General features: G+C 35.3%; 1 protein-coding gene and 1 pseudogene across 6 annotated transcripts in view; both read right to left on the bottom strand.

Moving 5' to 3' along the window:
- Positions 1 to 27,034, bottom strand: part of Atg4c (autophagy related 4C cysteine peptidase) — a 114,063-nt gene extending 87,029 nt beyond the window's left edge. For 3 of the 6 annotated variants that reach the window (XM_076862333.1, XM_076862336.1, XM_076862331.1), the window contains exons 1-2: positions 26,896 to 27,034; positions 14,525 to 14,616 (exon numbers count right to left, since the gene is read on the bottom strand). The gene's annotated coding sequence lies outside the window, so the exon portion shown is untranslated. The remainder of the gene's footprint in view (positions 1 to 14,524; positions 14,617 to 26,895) is intronic. The other 3 variants (XM_076862332.1, XM_076862335.1, XM_076862334.1) reach the window with 3 other exon arrangements.
- Positions 21,970 to 22,777, bottom strand: LOC143403981 (acidic leucine-rich nuclear phosphoprotein 32 family member E pseudogene; annotated as a pseudogene).
- Positions 27,035 to 27,690: the final 656 nt, after the last annotated feature.

Raw genomic sequence — 27,690 nt, forward strand, 5'->3', positions numbered from 1 at the left:
AACCTCACAGGTGAGCGGGGCCTGGCTCGAGGAAACACAAGAGAAGGCCCTAGACACTCAGGATTGGAGACCCGCCCAGTCTGGGAGGAAGAGCTGCTGCACAGTGATTGGTTCCCACCTATTGAGAGGAGAAGCTTGACCCAGTGGGAACAGCTCCACCTACTGGAAAAGAAGTTAATCGAACTCTATGACTGCATTTATGATTACTATTATTACTATTTTTTTTAATTTGGGTTTTTTTTCTTTCATTTTCATTTTTTTGTTGTTGTTGTTCTTTAACTTTTTTTAATGTTTTTAATTTTTTTAATTTTTAATTTTATTATTATTATTTTTTTAAAAAATTTTAATTTTCTTTTTTTATTATCATTATTATTTTTAAAAAAATTTTTTTTTCTTTCTTTCCTTATTTTCTCTATTTTTTTCTTTTGTCTTTTCATCTCTTTTCAATTTTCTTCTTCCCCCTTCCTCGAATTCTACCTGCCTACTCTCATTCTCTTTAGTGACTTCTTCCCTTCCCTTCTAATACCTTTCCTCCCAAGCATCAAATAAATTTATAAGAGTAAACAGGAACTCAGCAATCAAACAGAACAAGAAGTAACATGAGCAGCATAAAAAAGCAAGGAAGAAAGGGAGTACAAACAATGAAGGACAGCCTAAATATTCAGGAGGACCTAGAGTCACCAGAAAAATGGTCATATAAAGAACTCAAGGAATACCTTAGACAGATGGAATGGAACCTTAAAGAGGATACGAGACAGCAAATCCAAACGGTGAAAGAACACATTGAAAATGAATTACATAAACAGATAAAAAAAAGAAGCATCTTTATCAGGAGATAGAGATTATTAAAAAAATCAAACAATAATTGTAGAAATGAAGGAAACAATAAACCAAATTAAAAACTCAACTGAGAGTATCACTAACAGAGTGGAGCAAGTAGAAGCCAGAACGCCAGATAATGAAGACAAAATATATCATCTTGAAAAGAGTCTAGCCAACTCAGAAAGGCTGGTAAAAAATCACGAGAAAAACATCCAAGAGATATGGGATAACATAAAAAAACCAAACCTACGAGTCATCGGGATAGAGGAAGGTACAGAGATTCAAACCAAGGGAATGAGTAACGTCCTGAATGAAATAATTACAGAAAACTTTCCAGAAATAAAAAAGGATATGGATATACAAATTGTAGATGCATACAGAACACCGAGCACACAAAATCACAGTAGACCAACGCCAAGACACATTGTTATGAAGATATCCAAAATACAGAACAAAGAGAAAAATATTAAAAGCTACAAGAGAAAAGAGGCAAATTACATTCAGGGGTAAACCAATAAGGTTAACAACGGATTTTTCATCACAGACGCTGAAAGCGAGAAGATCCTGGAATAACGTATTTCAAACAATGAAAGACAATGGATGCCAACCAAGAATTCTGTATCCAGCAAAATTAAGCTTCAGGTATGACAACGAAATAAAAATCTTTCATGATAAACAAAAGCTAAAAGAATTTGCAGCCAGAAAACAAGCATTGCAAAGCGTCTTGAGCAAAACACTACACGAGGAAGAAATGAAAAAGAACAACCAAAACCATCAGTGGGAAGTGCCTCGGTAATGACAGAGGGCGGGGGGAAAGTTAATCATGGAGAAACAAACTAAATAAAAAAAAAAAAAGATAAATAATCAAACATGGCTGGCAGTACAAACCATATATCAATAGTGACTCTAAACATTAATGGCTTAAACTCTCCAATAAAGCGACATAGGCTGGTAACATGGATTAAAAAAACAAATCCAACAATATGTTGCCTCCAGGAGACACATCTGATTGGAAAAGACATACACAGGCTGAAGGTGAAAGGTTGGGAAAAAATATACCATGCACACGGTCCTCGTAAGCAAGCAGGGGTTGCCATCCTCATATCGAATAAAATCGACTTCAAGACTAAGTTAATCAAAAGGGATAAGGAAGGACATTATATACTGTTAAAAGGAACCATTCACCAACAAGATATAACAATTATCAATATTTATGCACCAAATAATGGTGCTGCGACGTTCATAAAACAAATTCTCCTCAAGTTCAAGAATCAAATAGACCACAACACAATAATTATGGGTGACTTCAACACACCTCTCTCACCAATGGGCAGATCCTCCAAAAAAAAGTTTAATAAAGAAATTATAGAACTCAATATCACAATCAATAACCTAGACTTAACTGACATATATAGAATATATCAACCATCATCAAGTGGATATACTTTTTTCTCAGCAGCACATGGATCCTTCTCAAAAATAGACTATATATTATGCCATAGGGCAACCCTCAGTAAATATAAAGGGGTGAAGATAATACCATGCATTTTATCTGATCATAATGGAATAAAACTGGAAATCAATGATAAAAAAAGAAAGGAAAAATCCTACATCACATGGAAAATGAACAATATGTTACTGAATGATCAATGGGTTACAGAAGACATAAAGGAGGAAATCAAAAAATTCTTAGAGATAAATGAAAATACAGACAAAACATATCGGAATCTATGGGACACAATGAAAGCAGTTTTAAGATGGAAATTCATCACCTGGAGGTCATTCCTCAAAAAAGCAAAAACCAACCAATAAATGAGCTCACACTTCATTTCAAAGCCCTAGAAAAAGAAGAGCAAAACAACAGCAAATGTAGCAGAAGGCAAGAAATAATTAAAATCAGAGCGAAAATCAATGAAATTGAAACAAAAGAAACTAATGAAAAAATTGACAAAACTAAAAGTTGGTTCTTCGAAAAAATAAATAAGATTAACGGACCCTTAGCCTTGCTAACAAAGAAGAGAGAGAACTCAAATTACTAACATACGGGATGAAAAAGGCAACATCACAACAGATACTACAGAAATACAGAAGATAATTAGGAATTATTTTGAAAACCTATATTCCAATAAAATAGAAGATAGTGAAGACATCGATAAATTTCTTAAGTCATATGATTTGCCCAGACTGAGTCAGGAGGATACACACAATTTGAACAGACCAATATCAATGGATGAAATAGAAGAAGCAATCAAAAGACTAACAACCAACAAAAGCCCAGGACCGGATGGGTATACAGCGGAGTTTTACAAAACCTTTAAAGAAGAATTAATACCAATACTTTTCAGAAAATAGAAAAAGAGGGAGCTCTTCCAAATTCATTCTATGAGGTCAACATCACGCTGATTCTGAAACCAGACAAAGACATGTCAAAGAAAGAAAACTACAGATCAATATCTCTAATGAACCTAGATGCAAAAATCCTCAATAAAATTCTGGCAAATCGAATACAAAAACACATCAAAAAAATTGTGCACAATGATCAAGTAGGATTCATCCCTGGGATGCAAGGATGGTTCAATATACGGAAATCAATAAATGTTATTCACCACCTCTATAGACTTAAAGAACCATATGATCAAATTGATAGACACAGAAAAAGCATTCGACAAAGTACAGCATCCCTTCATGTTCAAAACATTAGAAAAACTAGGGATAACAGGAACTTACCTCAACATTGTAAAAGCTATCTATGCTAAGCCTCAGGCTAGCATCATTCTGAATAGAGAAAAACTGAAGGCATTCCCTCTAAAATCTGAAACAAGACAGGGATGCCCTCTCTCACCACTTCTGTTCAACATAGTTCTCGAAACACTGGCCAGAGCAATTAGACAGACGAAAGAAATTAAAGGCATAAAAAAAGGAAAAGAAGAACTCAAATTATCACTATTTACAGATGACATGATTTTATACCTAGCAGACCCAAAAGGGTCTACAAAGAAACTATTAGAGCTAATAAATGAATTCAGCAAAGTGGCAGGATATAAAATCAACACGCATAAATCAAAGGCATTCCTGTATATCAGCGACAAATCCTCTGAAATGGAAATGAGGACAACCACTCCATTCACAATATCCTCAAAAAAAAATAAAATACTTGGTAATCAACCTAACAAAAGAGTGAAAGACTTATACTATGAAAACTACAGAACCCTAAAGAGAGAAATAGAAGAAGATCTTAGAAGATGAAAAAATAGACCCTGTTCATAGATAGGCAGAAATAACATCATCAAAATGGCGATATTACCAAAAGTTCTCTATAGGTTTAATGCAATTCCAATCAAAATCCCAACGGCATTTCTTGTAGAAATAGAGAAAGCAATCATGAAATTCATATGGAAAAATAAAAAGACCCAGAATAGTAAAAGCAACTCTAAGCAGGAAGTGTGAATCAGGTGGCATAGCGATTCCAGATTTCAAACTATACAACAGAGCAATAGTAACAAAAACAGCATGGTACTGGTACCAAAACAGGCAGGTGGACCAATGGTACAGAATAGAGGACACAGAGACTAATCCACAAAACTACAACTATCTTATATTTGATAAAGGGGCTAAAAGCATGCAATGGAGGAAGGATAGCATCTTCAACAAATGGAGCTGGGAAAACTGGAAATCCATATGCAACAAAATGAAACTGAATCCCCTTCTCTCGCCATGCACAAAAGTTAACTCAAAATGGATCAAGGAGCTTGATATCAAATCAGAGACTCTGCATCTGATAGAAGAAAAAGTTGGCTCCGATCTACATATTGTGGGGTCAGGCTCCAAATTCCTTAATAGGACACTCATAGCACAAGAGTTAATAACTAGAATCAACAAATGGGACTTACTCAAACTAAAAAGTTTTTTCTCAGCAAGAGAAACAATAAGAGAGGTAAATAGCGAGCCTACATCCTGGGAACAAATTTTTACTCCTCACACTTCAGATAGAGCCCTAATATCCAGAGTATACAAAGAACTCAAAAAATTAAACAATAAGATAACAAATAACCCAATCAACAAATGGGCCAAGGACCTGAAAAGACACTTCTCAGAGGAGGACAATCAATCAACAAGTACATGAAAAAATGCTCACCATCTCTAGCAGTCAGAGAAATGCAAATCAAAACCACCCTAAGATACCATCTCACTCCAGTAAGATTGGCAGCCATTAGGAAGTCAAACAACAACAAGTGCTGGCGAGGATGTGGGGAAAAGGGTACTCTTGTACATTGCTGGTGGGACTGCAAACTGGTGCTGCCAATATGGAAAGCAGTATGGAGATTCCTGGGAAAGCTGGGAATGGAACCACCATTTGACCCAGCTATTACCCTTCTCGGACTATTCCCTGAAGACCTTAAAAGAGCATACTACAGGGATACTGCCACATCGATGTTCATAGCTGCACAATTCACAATTGCTAGACTGTGGAACCAACCCAGATGCCCTTCAATAGATGAATGGATAAAAAAAAAAATGGCATTTATACACCATGGAGTATTACGCAGCACTAAAAAATGACAAAATCATGGAATTTGCATGGAAATGGATGGCACTAGAGCAGATTATGCTTAGTGAAGCTAGCCAATCCCTATAAAATAAATACCAAATGTCTTCTTTGATATAACGAGAGCAACTAAGAACAGAGCAGGGAGGAAGAGCAGGAAGAAAAGATTAACATTAAACAGAGACATGAGGTGGGAGGGAAAGGGAGAGAAAAGGGAAATTCCATGGAAATGGAGGGAGACCCTCAATGTTATACAAAATTACATGTAAGAGGTTGTGTGGGGAAGGGGAAAATAAACAAGGAGGGAAATGAATTATAGTAGATGGGGTAGAGAGAGAAGATGGGAGGGGAGGGGAGGGGAGGGAAGATAGTAGAGGATAGGAAAGGTAGCAGAATACAATAGTGACTAATAGGGCATTATGTAAAAATGTGGATGTGTAACCGATGTGATTCTGCAATCTGTATTTGGGGTAAAAATGGGAGTTCATAATCCACTTGAATCTAATGTATGAAATAAGATATGTCAAGAGCTTTGTAATGTTTTGAACAACCAATTAAAAAAATAAAAAATAAATTGCTCAAATGAATAAATTAATACCCCAAATGATAAATGACCACTTAACAAAATAAACAAATTGCTCGACTAAACAATTTACAGTTGGGGTTGGGGTTGTGACTCAATGGTAGAGTGCTTGCCTAGGATTGGTGGGGGGCGGCCCTGGGTTTGATTCTCAACACCACATATGAATAAATAAAATATGTCCATTGACAACTAAAGAAACATATTTTAAAAAATTTATAGTTAAGGCATTCTATTACAAAATTTCTGAACAGTCCATAAGACTGTTTTATTTTTCCTTTTAAGATAACTCTATTTTTATAGTTCTCAAAGACATCAGATTCAGCTATTTAGTTGAGTGGAAACTTAAATTCCTTATTTAATTCCCCAGGGCAGCTTTAGCTAATTAAAATCACTTAGAAAATATCATTTGTTGACTCACAATTTTTTGTTTCCCTTTAAAATGTGGCAAGATTTAGAAAAAGGAAATAGAATGAATTATTCATAGAATAAGGTTGTGGCTTAGTGGTAGAGTCGTTGCTGAGCATGTATGAGGCTTGGGTTCTATCCTCAACACAATAACAAAAAAAATATGAATAAATAAAATGATGATATTACATCTATCTACAAATAAAAAATTTTTAAAAAAAATGAATAATTCAGTCCATTCAGTCTATGAAACATTTTCTGTATATTTGTGTGAGATAAGCCAAGGAAAGAAAAACAAATATTTATAATTTAACTGCAAATGAGAAAAAAAATACACACACAAATGAGGATATTACAATAAAGTTCAAGATAACAGTCTCAACTCAAAATTCTAAACTATCCTTACCCACAAATCCCTTAAAACTTTCCTAGCTTTTAAAAAAATTAAAAGTAAATTAGTATTCATTTGTCTAAAGTCAGGCACAGTGGCACACACCTGTAGTTCCAATTACTCTGGAGTCTAGAGCCAGGAATTCAAGAGCAGCCTGAGCAACCTAGTGAGACCATCTCAAATAGAAAGTATAAGGTGTTGCTTTGCCATTATCCAGTATATCCCAATCCCTCTAGTACCCAAAACACCTGGTTTGACTGTCGCCATAATCAAATGTTCAAATTGATAATGCCACAATTTCTGGTTTTTTTTTTTTTTCTATGTAGTATCATCAGCACCTCAGTCTGGAGATGTATCAAAGTAACATTTTCCACAATTTCCAAATAACTTTTTAGAGGTGTTTATGGTTTACTTTTTATTCTTTAGAGATTTACTAAATCTTTTTTCAAGTGGATGTTCTTTACTAATACATACTACAACAAATCTTACCACCTACCATCTCCATATTTTTGTTCATTGTTTAAATTCTCTCAAGTCCTTTTCTAACTACAGAATAATCACATTAAAGAGAAGAAAACTAGGGGCTGTGGCTGTGGCTCAGTGTTCAAGTGCTTGCCTAGCACGTGTGAGGCACTGGATTCGATTCTCAGCACCACATAAAATAAATAAATAAAGTCATTTGTGTCCATCTACAACTTAAAATTTTTTTAAAAAAAAGTTTCTTTTTTTCTTTAAAGAGGAGAAAACTCTTATAATTCTATCTCAGTAAACAAATTAAAAACCAAGATAAGGTTTATTCATATACTTAACTGCTAATGATGTACAGGAGCAGAATGATGACTAAGCAGAGTTTTTTTTGGAAAGCAAAATATCAACACTTGATGTGTAAATCATCAGTTGAGACCCAGATGTTCTTTTCAAAGTTATTTTTTTAACCACAACTACGCATTTGAGTTGACAAATTATAAACTAATAAGTGAGACTACCAGAGAGCCCAGACTGCCCACACTGGCCTGCCAGGGATCCAGGCTCTCAATAGGCCAGGTCCACCCTGGCAGGCCAGTGTGGGTGGACACCTACCAGAGCCTAGCCTCCAGCACAGGACAGCCTCTTGCAACCAGCAGACAACCACAGGAGGTCAAGCCCAGCAGCCTAGATTCACCCACACCAGCCTATGCAGGTCCCAGGCTCACAGCAGGCCCAGTCCACCCCTCCCCTGGATGGGGGCAGACACCCTTCAGAGCCTAGCTGCTGGCACAGGACTGCCCCTTCAGACCAGCAGACTACCACGTGAGAGGTCAAGCACTGTGGCCCAAATCAACTCACAAACTGCATAGGACCCAGATCTATGATGCAGTAGCATTCACTGAGGGACACCAGCAGGGTCTGGAAGCCCAATATCAAGGTGAGGTACAGGCAATCTGCACAGGTACTGTAAGAATATAGGAAAGGAAACCGTAATATCTCAGATCCACACTGCAAGAAAGGAAGATACATAGACAAAATGAAAAAACAAGGGAGGAAAATGCTCCAAACAAACCAGAAGACTATAATAACAGAACCTATGGAAAACAAAGTTGATGAAAAGTCAGAGAAGGACTTCAGAAGGTTCATAATTAACATGATCTGTGAATTAAAGAATGATCTAAATGAGCAAATACAGGCAAAAATTGATCACTCCAACAATGAGATAAGACAGCAAATACAGGTAGCAAAAGATTACTTCAAGAGATAGAGACTCTGGAAAAAAAATCAGAAATCCTTAAAGTGAAGGATACAATAAATCAAATAAAAAACTCAATTCAATAGAAAGCATAACCAACAGACTAGATCACTTGGAAGACAGAACTGTCAGATAATGAAGACAAAGTATTACAATCCGGAAAATAAAGTTGAACACACAATGAAGATAGTTAGAAACCATGAACAAAACATCCAAGAATTATGGGACAGCATCAAAAGATCAAATCTAAGAGTTATTGGAATAGAGGAAGGCACAGAGTTTCAAACCAAAGGAATGCGCAATCTCTTCAATGAGATAATATCAGAAATTTTCCCAAGTATGAAGAACGAATTGGAAAACCAAATACAAGAGGCTTACAGGACACCAAATGTACAAAATTACAACAGATCTACACCAAGGAGATTATAATGAAAACGCCTAGCATACAGAATGAGGATAGAATCTTAAAAGCTGCAAGAGAGAAGAATCAGATCACGTATAGGAGGAGACCAATTTGTATCTCAGCAGATTATTCAACCCAGACCCTCAAAGCCAAGAGATTGTGGAACAACACATAGGAAGCTCTGAAAGAAAATAGATGCAACCAATAATCTTATATCCAGCAAAACTAAGCTTTAGAATTGATGATGAAATAAAAATCTTCCATGAAAAACAAAAGTTACAAGAACTTACAACTAAAAAGCCTGCACTATAGAACATCCTCAGCAAAATATTCCAAGAAGAGGAAATGAAAAACAATGATGAAAATCAGCAGAGGGAGGGATTACACTAAAGGAAATTCTAATCAGAGGAGAAACCAAGTCATCTTAAATACCAAAAATAAACAAAAATGATGGGGAATACAAATCATGTCTCAGTAATAACCCTGAATGTTAATGGCCTAAACTCACCAATCAAAAGACATAGACTAACAGATTGGGTTAAAAAAAAAAAAGACACAACAATATGCTGCCTCCAAGAGACTCATCTCATAGGAAAAGACATCCACAGACTGAAGGTGAAGGGTTGGGAAAAATCCAACCCACTAACATGGACTGCAAAGCAAGCAGGTAGCATCTACCCTCATATCAGATAAAGTAGACTTCAAACTAAAGTCAATCAAAAAAGATAAATAAAGACACTACATACTGCTCAAGGGAACCATACACCAACAAGACTTAACAGTTACAAATATATATGCCCCAAACAATGCAGCAGCTATGTTCATCAAACAAACTCTTCTCAAGTTCAAGAGTCAAATAGACCACAACACAATACTTTTGGGTAACTTTAACACACCTCTTTCATCACTAGATAGGTCTTCCAAACAAAAGCTCACCAAAGAAACTATTGAACTCAATAATACAATCAATAATTTAGACTTAACTGACATATATAGAATATTCCAGCCTTCAACGAGAGACTATACTTTGTTCTCAGCAGCACATAGACCATATACTACGCCACAAAGTAACTCTTAGAAAATATAAAAAAGTAGAGATACTACCCTGCATTCTATCAGATCATAATGGAATTAAATTAGAATCAATGATAAAATAAGAAATAAAATCCACTCCAATAGCTGGAGCCTAAATTATATGCTATTGAATGAACAATGGGTTACAGAAGACATCAAGGAGGAGATTAAAAAGTTTTTAGAGGTTAAGGAGAACACAGATACAACATATCAAAATCTCTGGGACACTATGAAGGCAGTTCTAAGAGGAAAGTTCATTGCATGGAATTCATTCCTTAAAAGAAGAAAAAGTCAACAAATAAAGACTTAACATTACATCTCAAAGTCCTAGAAAAATAAAAACAAATCAATACCAAAAGCAGCAGAAGACAGGAAATAATTAAAATCAGAGCTAAAATCAATGAAATAGAATCAAAAGAAACAATTGAAAATATTGACAGAACAAAAAGTTGGTTCTTTGAAAAAAAATAAATAAAATTGACAAACCCTTAGCCAAGCTAACAAAGAGAAGAGAGAAAACTCAAATCACTAACCTATATGATGAAAAAGCAAATATCACAACCACACTACAGAAATGCAGAAGTTAATTAGAAATTATTTTGAAAATCTGTACTCCAATAAAATAGAAAATATCAAAGGCATCAACAAATTTCTACAGTCATATAATTTGCCCAAATTGAATTAGAATGATAATCACAATTTAAACAACTCAATTTCAAGTGATGAAATAGCTGATGCCATCAAAAGTCTATCAACCAAGAAAAGCCCAGGTCCAGATGAATACACAGTAGAGTTCTACAAGACCTTTAAAGAAGAACAAATACCAATACTCTCCAATTTATTTCAGGAAATAGAAAAAGAGGCAGCACTTCCAAACTCATTCTATGAGGCCAATATCACCCTGATTCCAAAACCAGGCAAAGACACATCAAAAAAAATAAAACATCAGACCAGTATCTCTAATGAACATAGACGCAAAAATTCTCAGTAAATGCTGGCAAATTGCATACAAAAACATATCAAAAAGATCATGCACCATGATCAAGTGGGATTCATCCCAGGGATGCAAGGTTGGTTCAAGATACAAAAATCAATAAATGTAAGTCATCACATCAATAGACTTAAAGATAAGTCTATTGACTTATCATATGATCACATAAGTATATGATCATATGATCATCTCAATAGACACAGAAAAAGTATTTGAAAAAATACAGCACCCCTTTATGTTCAAAACACTAGAAAAACTTGGGATAATAGGAACATGTCTCAACATCATAAAGACACTCTATGCTAAGTCCTAGGCCAGAATAGCTAAAGCAATCATTTTAAATGGAGAAAAATTGAAGGCATTCCCTCTAAAAACTGGAACAAGACAGGGATGCCCCCTTTCAACATTTCTATTTAACATAGTTCTTAAAACACTGGCCATAGCAATCAGATAGATAAAAGAAATTAAAGGGATACACATAGGAAAAGAAGAACTCAAATTGGCACTATTTGCTGATGATATGATACTATACCTAGAAGACCCTAAAAGTTCCACTGGAAAACTTCTAGAACTAGTAAATGAATTCAGCAAAGTAGCAGGATATAAAATCAACACCCATCAATCAAAGGTATTTCTGTATATCAATGATAAATCCTCAGAAAGGGAAATGAGTTAAACTACCCATTCTCAATAGCCTCAAAAAAAAAATAAATAAAATACTTGGGAATCAATAAAAGAGGTGAAAGATCTATATAATGAAAATTACAGAACCCTAAAGAAAGAAATCAAAGAAAACCTTAGAAGATAGAAAGATCTACCTTGCTCTTGGATAAGGAGAATTTATATTATCAAAATGACCATACTTCCAAAAACAATATATGGATTTAATGCAATTCTAATCAAAATCCCAATGACATTCCTCATAGAAATAGAAAAAGCAATCATTATGAAATTCATCTGGAAAAATAAGAGACCCAGAATAGCTAAAGCAATCCTCAGCAGGAATAGTGAAGCAGATAGCATCGCTATACCAGACCTTAAACTAGACTACCGAGCAATAGTAACAAAAACAGCATGGTATTGGCACCAAAACAGACTGGTAGACCAATGGTCCGAAATAGAGGACACAGAGACTAACCCAAAAAATTACAATTATCTTATTTTAGATAAAGGTGCCAAGAACATGCATTGGAGAAAGATAGCCTCTTCAACAAATGGTGCTGGGAAAACTGAAAATCCTTATGCAACAAAATGAGATTAAACCCCTCTCTCTCACCATGCACAAAACTCAACTCAAAATGGATCAAGGACTTGGGAATAAAACTAGAGACCCCGCATTAACAGAAGAAAAAGTAGGCCCTAATCTCCTTCATGTGGGATTAGGCCCCACCTTCCTTAATAAGACTCCTTTGGTGCAATAATTAAAATCAAGAATCAATAAATGGGATGGACTCAAACTAAAGTTTCTTCTCAGCAAAAGAAACAATCTGTGAGGTGAATAGAGAGCCTACATCTTGGGAGAAAATCTTTACCCCTCACACATCAGACAGCACTAATCACTAGGGTATATACAGAACTCAAAAAGCTAAACACAAAAAAAAATAATAATAATAACCTAATCACTATAATGGGCCAAGGATCTGAACAGACTCGTCTCAGAAGATGATACACAATCAATCAACAAATATATGAAAAAATATTCATCATCTCTAGCAATAAGAGAAATGCAAATCAAAACCACTCTTATGATTTCATCTCACTCCAGTTAGAATGGCAGGTATGATGCATACAATCAACAATAAGTGTTAGCGGGGATGTAGGGAAAAAGGTACACTCATACATTGCTGGTGGGACTGCAAATTGGCACAGCCAATATAGAAAGCAGTATGGAGATTTCTTGGAAAAATGGGAATGGAACCACCATTTGACCCAGCTATCCCTCTCCTCAGTCTATACACAAAGGACTTAACAGCGTACTACAGGGACACAGCCACATCAATGTTTATAGCAGCACAATTCACTATAGCTAAACTGTGGAACCAACCTAGACACCCTTCAATAGATGAATGGATAAAAAAAATGTGGCATATATACACAATGGAATATTACTCAGCAATAAAAGAGAATTAAAATCATGGCATTTGCAGGTAAATGGATGGAGTTAGAGAAGATAATGCTAAGTGAAGTTAGCCAATCCCAAAAATCCAAATGCTGAAAGTTTTCTTTGATATAAGGAGGCTGATTCATAGTGGGATAGAAAGAGGGAGCATGGGAGGAATAGACGAACTCTATAGATGAACTCTAGATAGGGAAGAGGGATAGAAGGGGAAGGAAGGGGACAAGGGGTTATAAATGATGGTGGAATGTGATGATCATTATTATCCAAAGTACACGTATGAAGACATGAGTTGGTGTGAATATACTCTGTATACAACCAGAAATATGAAAAATTGTGCAGTATTTGTGTAATAAGAATTGTAATGCATTCTGCTATCATATATAATTTTTTTAAATACAAAATTAAAAAAACTAATAAATGTAAATCAATGAAAGGACAAATTAGTGTCCTTTCATGGCAGATGAAGATAATCAGCCTCTCCCATGTGGCAACAGATAGAATATTTTATTCACTGGGGATTTAAAGCCACCGCTCCTGGCAGAACCTTACAGAGTGATTAAGCAGAAAGCATCTTCGTCACATTGTGCCATGGATAAAAATGCTGCAGGAGGAGGGAACTGTGAATATAGCTCAGTTGGCAGAGTGCCTGCCTCGCATGGGTTCAATCCCCAGCACCACCAAGAAAAAAAAAAAAAAAAAGCACTGCAAACTTCCAGTATCTGTGTATGCCAGTCATCTTCCTCAAATAGTATTCTGTAGTAAGATGAACTATAGATATAATTTTGAATTGTTGATGATATGCTTTTAGCTATACCATCAAATAAAATGAAATGTGAGGTCTGCTCTAAGTTTTTCATCTACTATAACCTTTTCTACCTGTTTTTATTTTTTAGCAACAAGTATCAATTGCTTATCAGCTGTCGTCTTTGCTCTAATTTCTTCTCTCCATCTCAGTTTGTTACTTATAGGAACATGAATACTGTCCCCACTTCTATTCCCCTTTATCTCCATGCACTAAACTCATACTCTAAAAAATGTTCAGTTTGTTAAATCCACCTGAAAAGACTCCTAAAGACCCAGCATACATAGCAAAAAAAAAAAAAGCAGTGGAGAAGGGACACAAATATGAGAATGAGAAAGCAATGGTAATAATTATGTGGACTGTCTCTTTTTAGAGCTAAGAGGAAACAGGTGGCAGTAAAAGATGAAGACAAAAGATTCAGAAGAACAACAACAACACAATAAAGGCAAAACATGCAAGTTCAGAAAAAGGGTTTTAAAAAGAAGAACAAAGGGCTGAGAGCAAAGAGAATAATAAGATAGTCCCAAGGATACATCTTATAAACATTCTTAGGGCATCTCAGGATCATATCCACCAGTTAAAAATATTATATCGATGCACAGTTACTTTATAAAGATGACCTAAATAAAATGTAAAATTTAAGTACTGATCAGACACACACTTACCATCACACTTGACTTGTAGCAAACAACCTGGACCTGTGCTGTGTTGCATGTTCCATGTTCACAGGCTGCACACAGTCATCACCATAACCAATCTAAATGAAATATAAGGAGTTGAAATGACCTCAACCATTTACTTGAAGATGGCAATAAGAATTATTAATGATATCTAAACTGTCCACAGACAATATTGTCTTAAGCTTTCTTTATCTTATCTCTAAGAAGAACATAATATTTACTATCATTTGGTAAATAAATATTAATTATGTCAGGATATTAGTAACTTCTGATGATTTCTAGGTATCTATGAATATTTGGAGCCTTCACACTTTAAAATGCAACTTTTCAAGCTGTTAAATATGCAGTCTAAAGATAAGATGTAACACAGGAGATCAAACCACTTAATCAATAAAATATAATTAACAGATGAAGAACGTCAGAATCTCTGAAAGGAAACTTATAAAGCATCTAATAGCTAGTATTGACAGTAGTTCTTGACCATCAGTCCCATATAATACACTTCAATCTATCAGAGCTTAGATTGAGAGGAGTAGTAAAGTGGGTAAATTAAGATTGAAAAAAAATCACTCTCAGCCCAAGAAATCTGATTTGTTCTCTGGTTCAGATTCACTATCACTACCCATAGTTAACACATAGTAATGAGACCTTTGCAGCATCCTCACCAACAGTAGTACCTCAGACTATGACTAAACACTTCTAGAATAAGGAGGAGCTCACTACCTAATGAGTACTGTACTAAACTGAATATGCAGTTTTAAATGTAAAAGCCTGATAATGTTTTAAACTGTTTATTCTCTACTGATAAAACTGTTCTATAGTTTTCACATTAACTATCTGATACCTACTAATTTTAAACAACTACATTTGCTAGAAAGATGTTACATGGAACTAAAATTCTCCCTATACATTCCACCAAGTAGTCTGCTTATGTCCTCAGAAATTAATCCTTATTCCATTTGACAGCCCAGCTGATATTTTAAAACATACTTCCTAATACCTCTGCTTTCCAGTCTTCTCTTTTCCATATCAAAAATCCTCAATTCCTTCAGTTAGCCAGAAGACTATAAAAAGAGGGTAATAAGGACTCAGTCAGGGTACCATAAGGGGACATACAGGTAACACACTGAAATGGTAGAACTAGCAATGTCACACAACTATATGAATGCATATGCTCACACACAAGAAAAGAGACTAAAGTGACTCTGAGATTTCATGTCTGAGGTCTAGGAGGACAATGGTTCCATCCTCAAAAACAGGGAATGCAGATAGAGAAGACTAAAGTTAAGATGGGGAATTCAGTTTAAGACACTGATTTAGAAGTTGGTAACAAGTAAACATGATTATGATCTTTCCCAAATCCACTCCATTAGTTACTCTTGCCAAGACAAAGGTACATCCATGTTATTGAAGCTAATAACACTTCATCACATTTAAACATAAAATACCACATTTATTTGTCAAATATTTGAGTAGCTACTTCTACAAGGTACTAAGGGAGATAAAATGATCACTAAGGGAGACAAAACTTGCTTCCTAACCTCATTAACCTTCCATTCTAATAAGCAAGATGTTCATAACTACCATAACATAGCTGAATGTGGTTATATCTCACAATAGAGATACAAAGTAATACAAAAGAGAAATATTCCACCATCCAATGAGAATATTCACAGACGAATCACAGGGCAATATCACAGGGTAAATAATCACAAATGGCTTTCTTCAATACAAGGAACCAGGACATGCTAATAACAAATCTTTTTATTCTGAAAATAAATACAGGAAAACACTAGACAGATTAGTTAGGAATAAGTTGAAGTATTCTCAACAATTATGTCTATTGTTAAAGATTAGTGCTGAATTGTATCATCAGTCAATAAAAGACCATTGTTTAAAATGTTCACAAACACAATTGTTTGGGCTTACAAATCCAATTGTTTGAGGTCTCTTGTCATTCCTAATTTTAAATAATATATCAACTGGAAAATGGAGCCACAAGTTTAAATCTTTATGAAGGTTAAAGTTGCAAATTCTTCAGATGATATAAATATTCTAGAGTTTCTGTAACTATACATTATTATACAATTTTAAATTGTATGTTTACTTTAGTACTTTTACAAACAACTGATTTTACAAAGTTTAAGAGTAGTTTAGTAAAAACTTAACTACATTTTAAATTGATAACATAATCATACAGAAAAAAATAATTCAATTAATTTTGAGCACCTACTATATATACCTTTAGAGGGATATATTCCAAGGACAAAAAATTCTAAGGGCAAAGAAATCTTTACTTGGTGGGTTTGTTGTTGAAGGGAGTAATGATCTAGTAATTACAAAACTATTTTATGTGATTATAGGATAAATTAAGTGCTTACATACATTGATATTATTGAGAATCCAAGTTCTTCCTGTGAGAAAAAGGAGATACCGATATGAATTAGTGCTGAATTTTTGTGTGTCTGTCCATTTAAAGGGTTGAAAAGCAATGACACCCCATAGCAATGAGCATATTCAATGCCCAGATCTTGGGTCCTAAGCATCATTTTGCACTAAAATGAACTCAGACTCCATCATAAAAGGGATAATTCCAGATCTCAAGTAGGTAACATATAGAAGAGCCTGGAACATCATAGGGTACAAAAGAGGGAAAAAAATGTTTACATATAAATTTGGACACATCCAAAAGCCATAGAAACCAGTCTGAAGGGACTGCAATTGACCAAACTTGGGAAATCACCATTTGGCAAGTACCAATGCAATGACTGATCCAAGCAAGAATTATCAATGGCTAAAACCACTAGGTTAAAAAACAACAACAACAACAACTCTGGAAAACAATACCCACATGATCTCAAAATATCATCCCCACTGACTGATTATTAAAAACAAAAAGGAGAAACAGGGGATGTGACTCAAGCGGTAATGTGCTCGCCTGGCATGCGCGGGGCGCTGGGTTCGATCCTCAGCACCACATAAAAATAAAATAAAGATGTTGTGTCTGCAGAAAACTGAAAAAATTTTAAAAATTCTCTCTCTTCTCTCTCTCTCTCTTTAAAAAAAGGGAAACAAATGATATTTTTAGAATACAGAAATCAGGCTAAACTAACTGATGGATGTTAACATCATCAATGATGGAACAAACTATGTCATGATGAAATGAAAAGTTTGTAACATTACCTAGGTAAGAGAGGGAAAACTATTAACCTAAAACTAATTGTGAAGAAACAGACATATCAATTTTGTGAAGCAGTCTAGAAAACAATTCGTCTAGACTCTTATTTTCTTTGTGCATGTGGGTGGGGGGTTGTATTGGGGATTAAATCCAGGACCATTCTACCACTGGGCTACATCCCCAACCCTTTTTTTAAAATTTTTATATTTTGAGACAGGGTGCAGCTAATTTACCCAAGCTGGTCTCAAACTTATAACCTCTCCTGCTTCAGCCTCCAAGTAGCTAGGACAAAGGCATGTGTCACTGTGCCTCACCAATGATAATGTCTTTAAAGAAAAGGAAGGGAAGAAGGAAAGAAGGGAGGAAGGGGGGAGGGAGAAGATGGAGAATACTCTAAATAAAACAGAGACATGGCAATCAAATATAATTCATGATCTCTGACTGAATTCAGTATATTTTAAATGCACTATTGGGATATTTAAAAAAATCTAATTGTTAACATGTACTTTACATTAGATAATATTTTCATATGAAGGTTAAATTATTTGGGTATGCTAAAGGAGTTACTGATGTAGGAGAATGTCCCAGTTCTTAGAAGAAACATGATGAAGTAGTTAGGGGTGAAGTGCCACTATGTCTCCACCTTACTTTCAAACAGTTCAGTGAGAAAAAAAGTATAGGGTACATTTAAATACAGACAGCACTTGTGCAACAGCAAGCACAAGCCCAAATGAAGCTAATGAATTTGGTGAAGGATATAAAGTACATATATTTGTGTACATATTTATGGGTTTGAAACTTTCAAAAGAAAAAAATTGGAGGAAAAAAGGTGAAAGTTAAGTAGACCTTTAGAACAGTAGATCAGACTTTATAGAGCCTAACCACTTCTTCACTCTACCCAGAAGGGCTGAAAGGAGTATAACATTCAAAAAAAGGTATGGCTAAAAATAAAGATAATCATTCTAACAAATAATGAGTAATTGCAAACCCATCCACCACCAGTTTTTTTTTTTTTCTTTTCTTTTTTTTTGGTACCAGGGATTGAACTCAGGGGCACTCACGACTGAGTCACATCCCCAAGCTCTATTTTGTATTTTACTGAGTTGCTAAGGCTGGCTTTGAACTCACAATCCTCCTGCCTCAGCCTCCCGCCTCAGCCTCCCAAGTCACTGGGATTATAGGCCTGCGCTGGGCCCACCATCAGTTTTCTACCATAGTGGTAGACATAATCTCTGCTTAGGATTTCCTGAGAGGTGATGCATGTACAACAGTGAATAAACAAAGCTATCTTATATATTATTTTCCCCAATATAAATACAACTACCAAGAAATTCTTTTTCTCAAATTGAGCTTTATTTTATGCAGAGCCCTAAAACTAAAACATTGTCACAAAAGTTCAGATGATTTCATACCCAGTATCACTATGATAATAACAATATTAATCATTTAAATTCTGTACCAAGAATTTTGTTAACCCATATACATATATCATTTAATCCTCACAACAAGGATAAGGCAAGTACTACTATTATCCTAAACTTATAAATAAAACAACAAAATCTTGAAAAGTCTACATTGCTTCTGTAAGGTCATACAGCTAGAATATACCAAAAGATCTTGAATTCAAGTAGGCTGACTCCAAAGCCCATGATCTTTGTTCTATACACTATATTCTGTCACTTCACTAAGAAATGTAAAATTTAAACTGATTGTATTGATTCAATAGATATCAACAATTACATACATGAAACACTTCAAAGAAAAATCAAAAGCATGTGTTTTTCCCAAATGCACATTTATATTTACATATGCATAGAATTTAACCAGATGTGAGTTTACTGTCAAATCCCAAGTAAGATAGAATTTAACCAGATGTGAGTTTACTGTCAAATCCCAAGTAAAATAATGACACTTAACTGTATTACTCAGTATCTATTGGTACATATGGTTTTAAACACTTTATTATGGGTTTGAAACTTTCTTTTTTTTAATAACAAATCTTCAATTTATTTGAAGCAATTCCATTTCAAAAACTTTTAAGTTACAGCAGTCACAGGAAAAACAGGGAACAGTCAGAAACAATAAAAGAATGATCATGAGTACTGATTTTTTATTTGTTTTTAACACTGTCATGGCTTTATTCAAAAACACAGTTGCACAAAAGTATTAACCTCAAAGTTTAAGAAGAGATTCTTAAAGAACTTAACACACTATATACATAGTGCAATACAAAGAGCATTAAAATAGGACCCCAAAATTCTACAAAATATAAAACCTCCTCTTACTTATTTGCATGAAAATACCACCCACAAAGCTAAATAAGTTCTTAAAAGTTATCTGGAGGTTCACTCTGTGTTGTTTTCAAACCAAAGAACTCTAATTTTGATTGCACAATAAGATGATTGATAAGAAAGTCAATATATAGATTTCATTTTAAAAATAAGTATTTGATAATCTGGACATAGTAAGTAATGAGAATTCTTAAGAGACTAAAGCAGGGCATATCAATTCCTAAAAATTAAGAGAAAAAATGTTAATGTTCTGTACTTTCTGACCCCCCCTACTAAATTTATTCCAAGTGTTTTTTTCAGTCAGTTGTGCAACTGTTTTAGTTTCTCCACAAATAACCTTTAAAACGCCAAGTCATACATTTTAAACTAAAAAAAAACAAGCAGCAGCAGCACTAAGTAATTTAAATGTGTCCCAGTAGAGAAGAATAGCTTCAATTAGTTTACTGACACTTTTTAAAACCTTACAAATATTCAAAACAAAGAAGTAGTCAAGATGAACAAAGCAATTACCTTGAACATGGAGCCTCCATGACAAAAACAGAGATGTACTTGGGTACTCATTATATTTTATATAGTAACCATGTAAGTAAGCACACACTCATACTTATCCCAAATATTCTTTTATTTTAATGAACATTCACTTGAAAATAAGTCTTAATTTTAATATTTAATCCCAAACATTTTTCCAACTGCCTACAATATTCCGATTAAATGCTACAACTGGTAATGCTTTAAAACTATAGGAACAACTAAAGGTTCTACTCAGGAAAATTATAAATACTGTACAGGGTTGGTATCCAAATAATTTGGGATGCCAACTTAAAAACTGACTTAAATGTCTAATTATCAACAGGCAATGAACATTGATGCTTATTCAAAAACCCTCCTCTGCTTCTTTACTTTCTTCATCCTACTTATATGGTCTTACATGTTGTCAGACAAGAAAGATTTACAATAAGCAGAGCTTGATGCCTAAAATTGTATCAATAACAATATTTGTATCTCAGAAAATTCTCAGTTTCTTCTACTCTGGTTAAAACCCAGAGAGATCTGAAAAGCTGGTGAGGTATAAGACTAAAGGTTTTCTGGGTATCCAGAAGTTCCCAGCTTTCTTTTGGAATAGAGAGAGGAGAGTCAACAAGAAGGGAAGGTGATCATGAAGAAACTGATAAGAAAATGCACAACTAAAACAAAACAAAATAAACAACCATTGGCATGTCATGATCTGCAGCCTAAAGAGAGGGCTCATCTGCGTGTCTCACTTAGTATAGGCAATTTTTCCTTCAAAAATAAAATCTTATCAATCACCACAAAATCCATGAATTATATTACGGACTAGAACCTCCCTCAAATCCACAAACTATATTGCTGAATAGAACCTTTATTATTCTGCTTCTACTTTACAACTTAATTCATGTGACCAAAAAAACATCCAAATATCCTTAGCTACTTAAAAAAAAAGCCAATGCCTTCAAAATAAAGATCCTGGAGCATCTCTTTAAAAAAAAAAAAGTAATAAAATCAACTTATTCAAGAGACTACTGTTATTTCATATTATAGATGACTGTAATTTCAGTTAATTTATAAATAACTTTAAAATCTTATGAATGAAATGCACCAAACTTCACCTGTGTAAAAGCAATCATGTTTTAATTACGGACTAAAAATTACTAATACAATGAACTTGAACTTGAATTAGAAAATTAAGCTTCTAAATATAATTGCTAGAGAATGTCTTAATGGGGGAAGTGTCAATGAAATTTTTTCTCTACATACAATATGATCATTAACAGACTAGTAAATCCTAACTGGAATGATAAGGCAAAAATAGTAAAACCACACTTTTCTATAAAAAGGAACACATTATCTTCTGTAGGGATAGCTATTGTACATGAAAAAACAAAGATGTGATCACTCTATTGCACACCCAAGAATGCTGGGGAATCTGGTCTTAGAATGATCTAGTCATCTTCTTCCTCTCCACCATCTTCAGCATCTCATTTCGTCTTCTCCCCCCAGAGACCATCTTCTTCCTCTTCCTCCTCCTCTTCCCCTTCATCTACATAATCATCATCTTCTTCTTCATCCTGAATTTCTTCTTTCATCAGTAAGAAAGGCCCACTTCTTCTTCTCCCTCTCCCAATTCTGATCCTGCTTCATCTTCCTCCTCATCCTCCTCATCATCTTCCTCCTCTTCCTCATTTCCTTCAGGTGGACCAGCTTCATCTTCCTCTTCATCTCCATCACCTTCATCTCCATCCTCATCCTCCTCCTCTTCGGAGTCAGGTGCTTCATTATCTTCCTGATCAAATCCATCTAAATATGTGATTTGTTGCAGCAATTCAAGAAAAGTTTCTCTGTAATCTTCCAGATTTGTGATCTCATAATTAAACATGTCAAGATTTTTCAAATTTTTAAGATTTTGCAGAGCTTTTACCATACTGAGATCTTTGATTTTTGTTTCCATTCAGATTGAGGTAGATAAGATTTGAAAATTTTTCTGCCAGGACTTCCTAGCCTCCAGAAATTATATTGTCACTAAGTTCCAACTTCTGAAGTTTGTTTAAGCTGGGAAGTTGGGCCAATGAACTTAATTCCACATTAGCCATACTCAGAAACTCTAGTTCTTTAAGTGTTATTCAGGCCTTCAATTTCCCCACTGACACACAGGCAATTATCAAGAACTAATTCTGTCACCTCCTCCAAGGCTCAGTTCCTTAACTCCATGTTAATCCTCTTCTTCATCTCCATGTCCTCCTCCTGCTCTTCTGCTCCTACTCTCTTCCTTTCCCCTTTCCTGCTTGTCCCACTACCCCCAACCCTAAAATTTTTAAAAGATTTGGAAATGAATGAATGAAAAAAAAAAACACACAAATTTAAACGCCCACTACCACCAGATAGATGTTGGGGAGAAAGAAAAGAATAGCAAATGGAGTCCAAGGCGTTGGGACTCAACTCGGCTGCCCCCACCTCCTTGTCCACATACCCACTCTCGCGTGCATACACACACACACACACACACACACACACACACACACACACATACACCAGCAGTTTCCTTCCCCTTCAATGGCTGCTCCGTGTTTGAAACTTTCAAAAGAAAAAAAGTTGGAGGAAAAAAGTAAGGTGAAAGTTAAGTTGACCTTTAGAACAACAGATGAGACTTTTTGAACATAGGTTCAAAATAGACAGCAACATTTTTCCAGATGCTTTCATCTAGAACTTCATTCTCCCTCATTCTAGGAGAAACAATGCAAAACAAACAAACAAAAAAAAACTTACTATAAATTTACCATTATTCAAATATACTAAACAATGACACAAAAGGAAAAAATAACTAAGAATTAACCTTGAACACTACTGCCACAATAAAATAATTTTAATAAACAAAGCATGTCCCCCTAAACCTGATCCTCTTTCAATGTTCTGTTTCTCAGTGAATTTCATCACAATCCATCCAGTTAAATAAATCAAAAATCTAGGTGTAGCCAATGACATTTTGTCTTTTCAACTTTCATATCTAATGTAATTCCCAGTTCTACCTCCCCAACATCTCTGAAATCCATTCACTTCTAACTAATTATCTTTTACAATTTACCTCCACCTTCTCTAGATTAATACCATCTCTCAGTGGGCTACTCCAGCAATCTCCTAACTGGTCTCTCAGTCTTCTCCCCTTGATAATCAGTTCTTCCTCTGAATAAATAATATCAAATACTTTTTCATATCACTTAACATAATTGTAAAGTTAAATCTACCTCATTTACATCTGCTTCCTCTGTTACAGTAAATTCTACAAAGGTAGTGACTATATTTACTCACTACTACATCACTGTGGCCTAGAAAAGTACCCAATTATAAATAAATGCTAAATGATTGAATGTGTGTCAGAGAATACATCACTCATTGTAAGGATACCTTATGACATCAAGCCTCCATCACAGAATTTTATATTTAACTCTGAAATTAAAATTCATCTTACTATTAATACTCTTAATCTGTTTAAATAATAATATTTCTTTTCTCTTACTGAATCATAAAATAATGATGCTTTTTGGAATTTTTTTTTAATCTCATGATTCACAATTCACCTGGGGGGCTCACTCATTTCAAACTGGTAATCTAGCCTTTCTTCTTCCTTGGCTACTATCCCACTCTCAAAAATCAATAATTAACAAACCTATAGGTTCTTTCACCAATATATTTCTTTATTCCATTTTCAATAAAGTCACTCTAAATCTAACCCCTCATTACTTCTCATCTGAGCTGTTACTGTGACTTCATTTGTTTAAACTTTTTTTTTTCCAAATTCAACCAACATTGTGCACTTACTACATGCAAGAAAACTGAAGACACAAAGTAGCTCTCTATTTACCCCTCTCTCTAATTGCTCTCCCTAAAGCTTAGCCTTAGGAATTTTTGTTCATTTTATGCTTCTATCTGGAATTACTCTCCTCCCTATTCCTACCTATAAAATCTCTACCCACTATTAAAATTCCAGATTAAATTTCATCTTCATAAAACCTTGCCTAGTCAACCTCTCTTTTCAACTTTAACATTCGAAAATGCATAAAATCTAACAATTATTACCTATACTTTCTGCTTCCTTAGGCAAAGTTTACACTTCATATATTCTTCTAGACTATAAACTCCCCAAGAGCAGGAGCTTCTGTTTGTCTCTTTTGTTCACTGCTCCATCACCTGCACCTAGCAGAGTAACTGATACAATAAAGCTACAAAGCAAGATCTTTATACATTCCAGGATGCAGAACAAATCTTTGCAACTGTAGTACAGAGGGAAGAATAAAAAATAAAAATTAAAAAAAAAAAACTGGACTGAAAGACATACACTCTTTGAGCTTCAGTTTGTTCATTTGCTAAATGTAAATAATAATCAGAGGCTCACTGAACTGTTACAATTAATGAAGATAATGCTTCAAAAGCATTTGGTACAGATGCCAGGCAGGTGGCACACACCTGTAATCCCCATGGGGATGGAGGGATGGAGAGTTCAAAGCCAGCTTCAGCAAAATCAAGGTTCTAAGCAACTCAGTGAGACCCTGTCTCTAAATAAAATACAAAATAGGGCTGGGGATGTGGCTCAGTGGTCAAGTGCCCCTGAGTTCAATCTCTGGTACACCGCCATCCCCTGCAAAAAAAAAAAAAAAAAAAAAAAGCATCTGTATAGATAAGGACAAGAGAACACTTATCAGTGAATGTTCTGATGATTGTATTAAAGAGTAAGAAGTATTCAATGACTATTAAACAAAATCTCAGAAAAGTATCAATTTGAAACTCAGGAATATCAGGAAAATATTTTTAAATTTGAATAATGTCTAGCTTCTTAGGTTTTTCCATTAAAGAGTTCCATGAGTTAATTAATTCTGAAATATACATTTAGCCCCAAATTTTAAGCATGGCTGAAACCATTTCAGATTAATTAGGAATAATCCCAATTTGATAATACAAGTATTAATGTTAATTTTATGGACAGGTATAGATTGTATTGTTAAAGAAGGATGATAACTTACTATAATATATAATGCAATAATAAGAACAGTAGTTGCAAACTCTTTTGAGTTAGAAGTGGCAAACTCATTTGAGTTGCATTAGTCTCAGAAAGCAAGGGAAAAAAAATTTGTCTACAAAACACTAGTGAATAGTATTCAAAGCCCTTTACCAAATCTAGAAATACTTCATAATTATCACAAACACCTTTTTCAACATATGTACATCCCATTTCACAGAAAAAAAGAGCACCAAGTAAATAGCTTTAAAACTTACTAATTATACAACTTCCTATGTTTTCTGCTTTTTAACTTTAAACAGTTCTCAAAATTTTATAGCAAGTGAATTGATCAGCAATTCAATACAGCATCAGATTACCTGACTAATTAGAACCCCTTCACTGTTAAGGAAAAAGCTTTATTACTTTGAAACTTAGAAAAGACACAGATTTTTCCTTTAAAGCCTTTCCAGTTCCTCTAAGTACTTTCAATGATTCATAATCTAATTATAAATCACAAGCAAGAAGTAAAGACCACTCCCTTGTGCATCTATGTGCTATCAACTGACACAAAATCACTGCAAAAAAAAAAAAAAAAATCCATTGGGACATACAGTACGGAAAACAAAAGAAAATTCCCATCTAAGTCATTTAAACATAAAAAGCTGTAGGACAAGGTATTCTCCTCAAGTCTAAGGTAGTAGCGGACCACATACAGGAAAATAATACAAAATGAAAATGTAAGCCAAAGAAGCTATAATAAAAATAAATTCAATAAGCAAAGTCAGAATTGGCCGTTGTAACTCAGGGTCATCATATGTTAAGAATGTATCCTGAACCTTCAATCTCAAAAGCGAAAATCAAATAAAATTAGTGAACGTTAATATTCAGATAGAAAGGCATCAGTATTCCCAAGGTAAGGTGTTACAGTTTGAAACAGTGACAAAGACCACAAGAGGGGACAGGGAATAGGAATGAGAAAATGAGATCTTAAGAATTTAGTTTTTTGTGTGTATATTTGTTTTTGTTTTTGTTTTCCCCAGAGAGAAATGGGCACTGGGAAGGGGCCAAACAGATGAGACAGCTCAGGGCACAAGGTCATGCCTGGAATACCTAATAAAAAACCGCAATGAAAGAGAGCTGCCCACAGGAAGGCTTACGGTTTGTTATCTTTAGAGCCCAAGACAGGGCAAGGAGGAGTCAGAAGACAAATGACACTGGAAAGCAGAGAGGAGGGAGGCGCCAACGCCTCGGAGAACCCAACTGTTGGTCAGAGGGTCTCCACGGGGGGCAGGGCCCCCCAGAAAACCCTGCCATTCGGGAGTTACAGACGCTAATTCCCGACCTTCTCGACTCCCCTCGCCTCAAGCCGACCCCTCACCGAAAGAGAAGGACCCGAGAACTGTACAAATGTGCAGGAGCCACCAACCCAGGAAACGCTCCACCTCTAGCAACGGCCGCCACAAAAGCAGCCGCACGCAGAGGTTCCAAACTCGACGCCGCAGCCTCAGCTCCGCGGCCACGCGGCCACCGTAGTAAGAGGAACAGCCTCTGCCGCGAGCCTGCAGATCAGCCACTTCCGGGGCAAAGCCTAGCGAAGAGCGCCGAGGAGCGCTGGCCTGCGCTCGGCTGGCCTCCTACGTCCCGCCTTCCCACCGGTTTGCCTCCCGTAGCAACCGCTGATCACTCTTGCCACGAGGGCAAAGCCCAGAGAAGGCTTCTATAAGCAGTGTCTGATGGACTAAACTTTGCTACAGCTGTCAAAAATGCCTGTTGAACAAGTGGACTTCAACTACCAGCATGCCATGCAACACCACGCTTGCTTTTGGCTCGAGAACTACAAGACCCAGTATGCACGGCTCCCTTCATTCTCACTGTCCTGCAGTTTAGACCTCTAACCAAGCCACATTGTGATAAAAATACCACTATTGTCTTAACCTGTTGCAAGGGTACTTGAAGCCAGGCTATAGTTAGGACTCTAGGTTAGGTAAAATACCCAGGTACGTGCGCACTCACTTTCCATCTTTACATTCTTTTTAAGGATTGAAACACAACAGTCTGGAAGAGGGCTCACTTTTAAAGATGTTGAGGAAATGACTAAATCATAGTAAAAAGAAAATTCTATATGGTTTTGCAGTACTACAGATTCTGTTGGCGCAACGACTGCCAGACATTC

The sequence above is a fragment of the Callospermophilus lateralis genome, chromosome 7, assembly GCF_048772815.1.
Source record: "Callospermophilus lateralis isolate mCalLat2 chromosome 7, mCalLat2.hap1, whole genome shotgun sequence".
NCBI lineage: Eukaryota > Metazoa > Chordata > Mammalia > Rodentia > Sciuridae > Callospermophilus > Callospermophilus lateralis.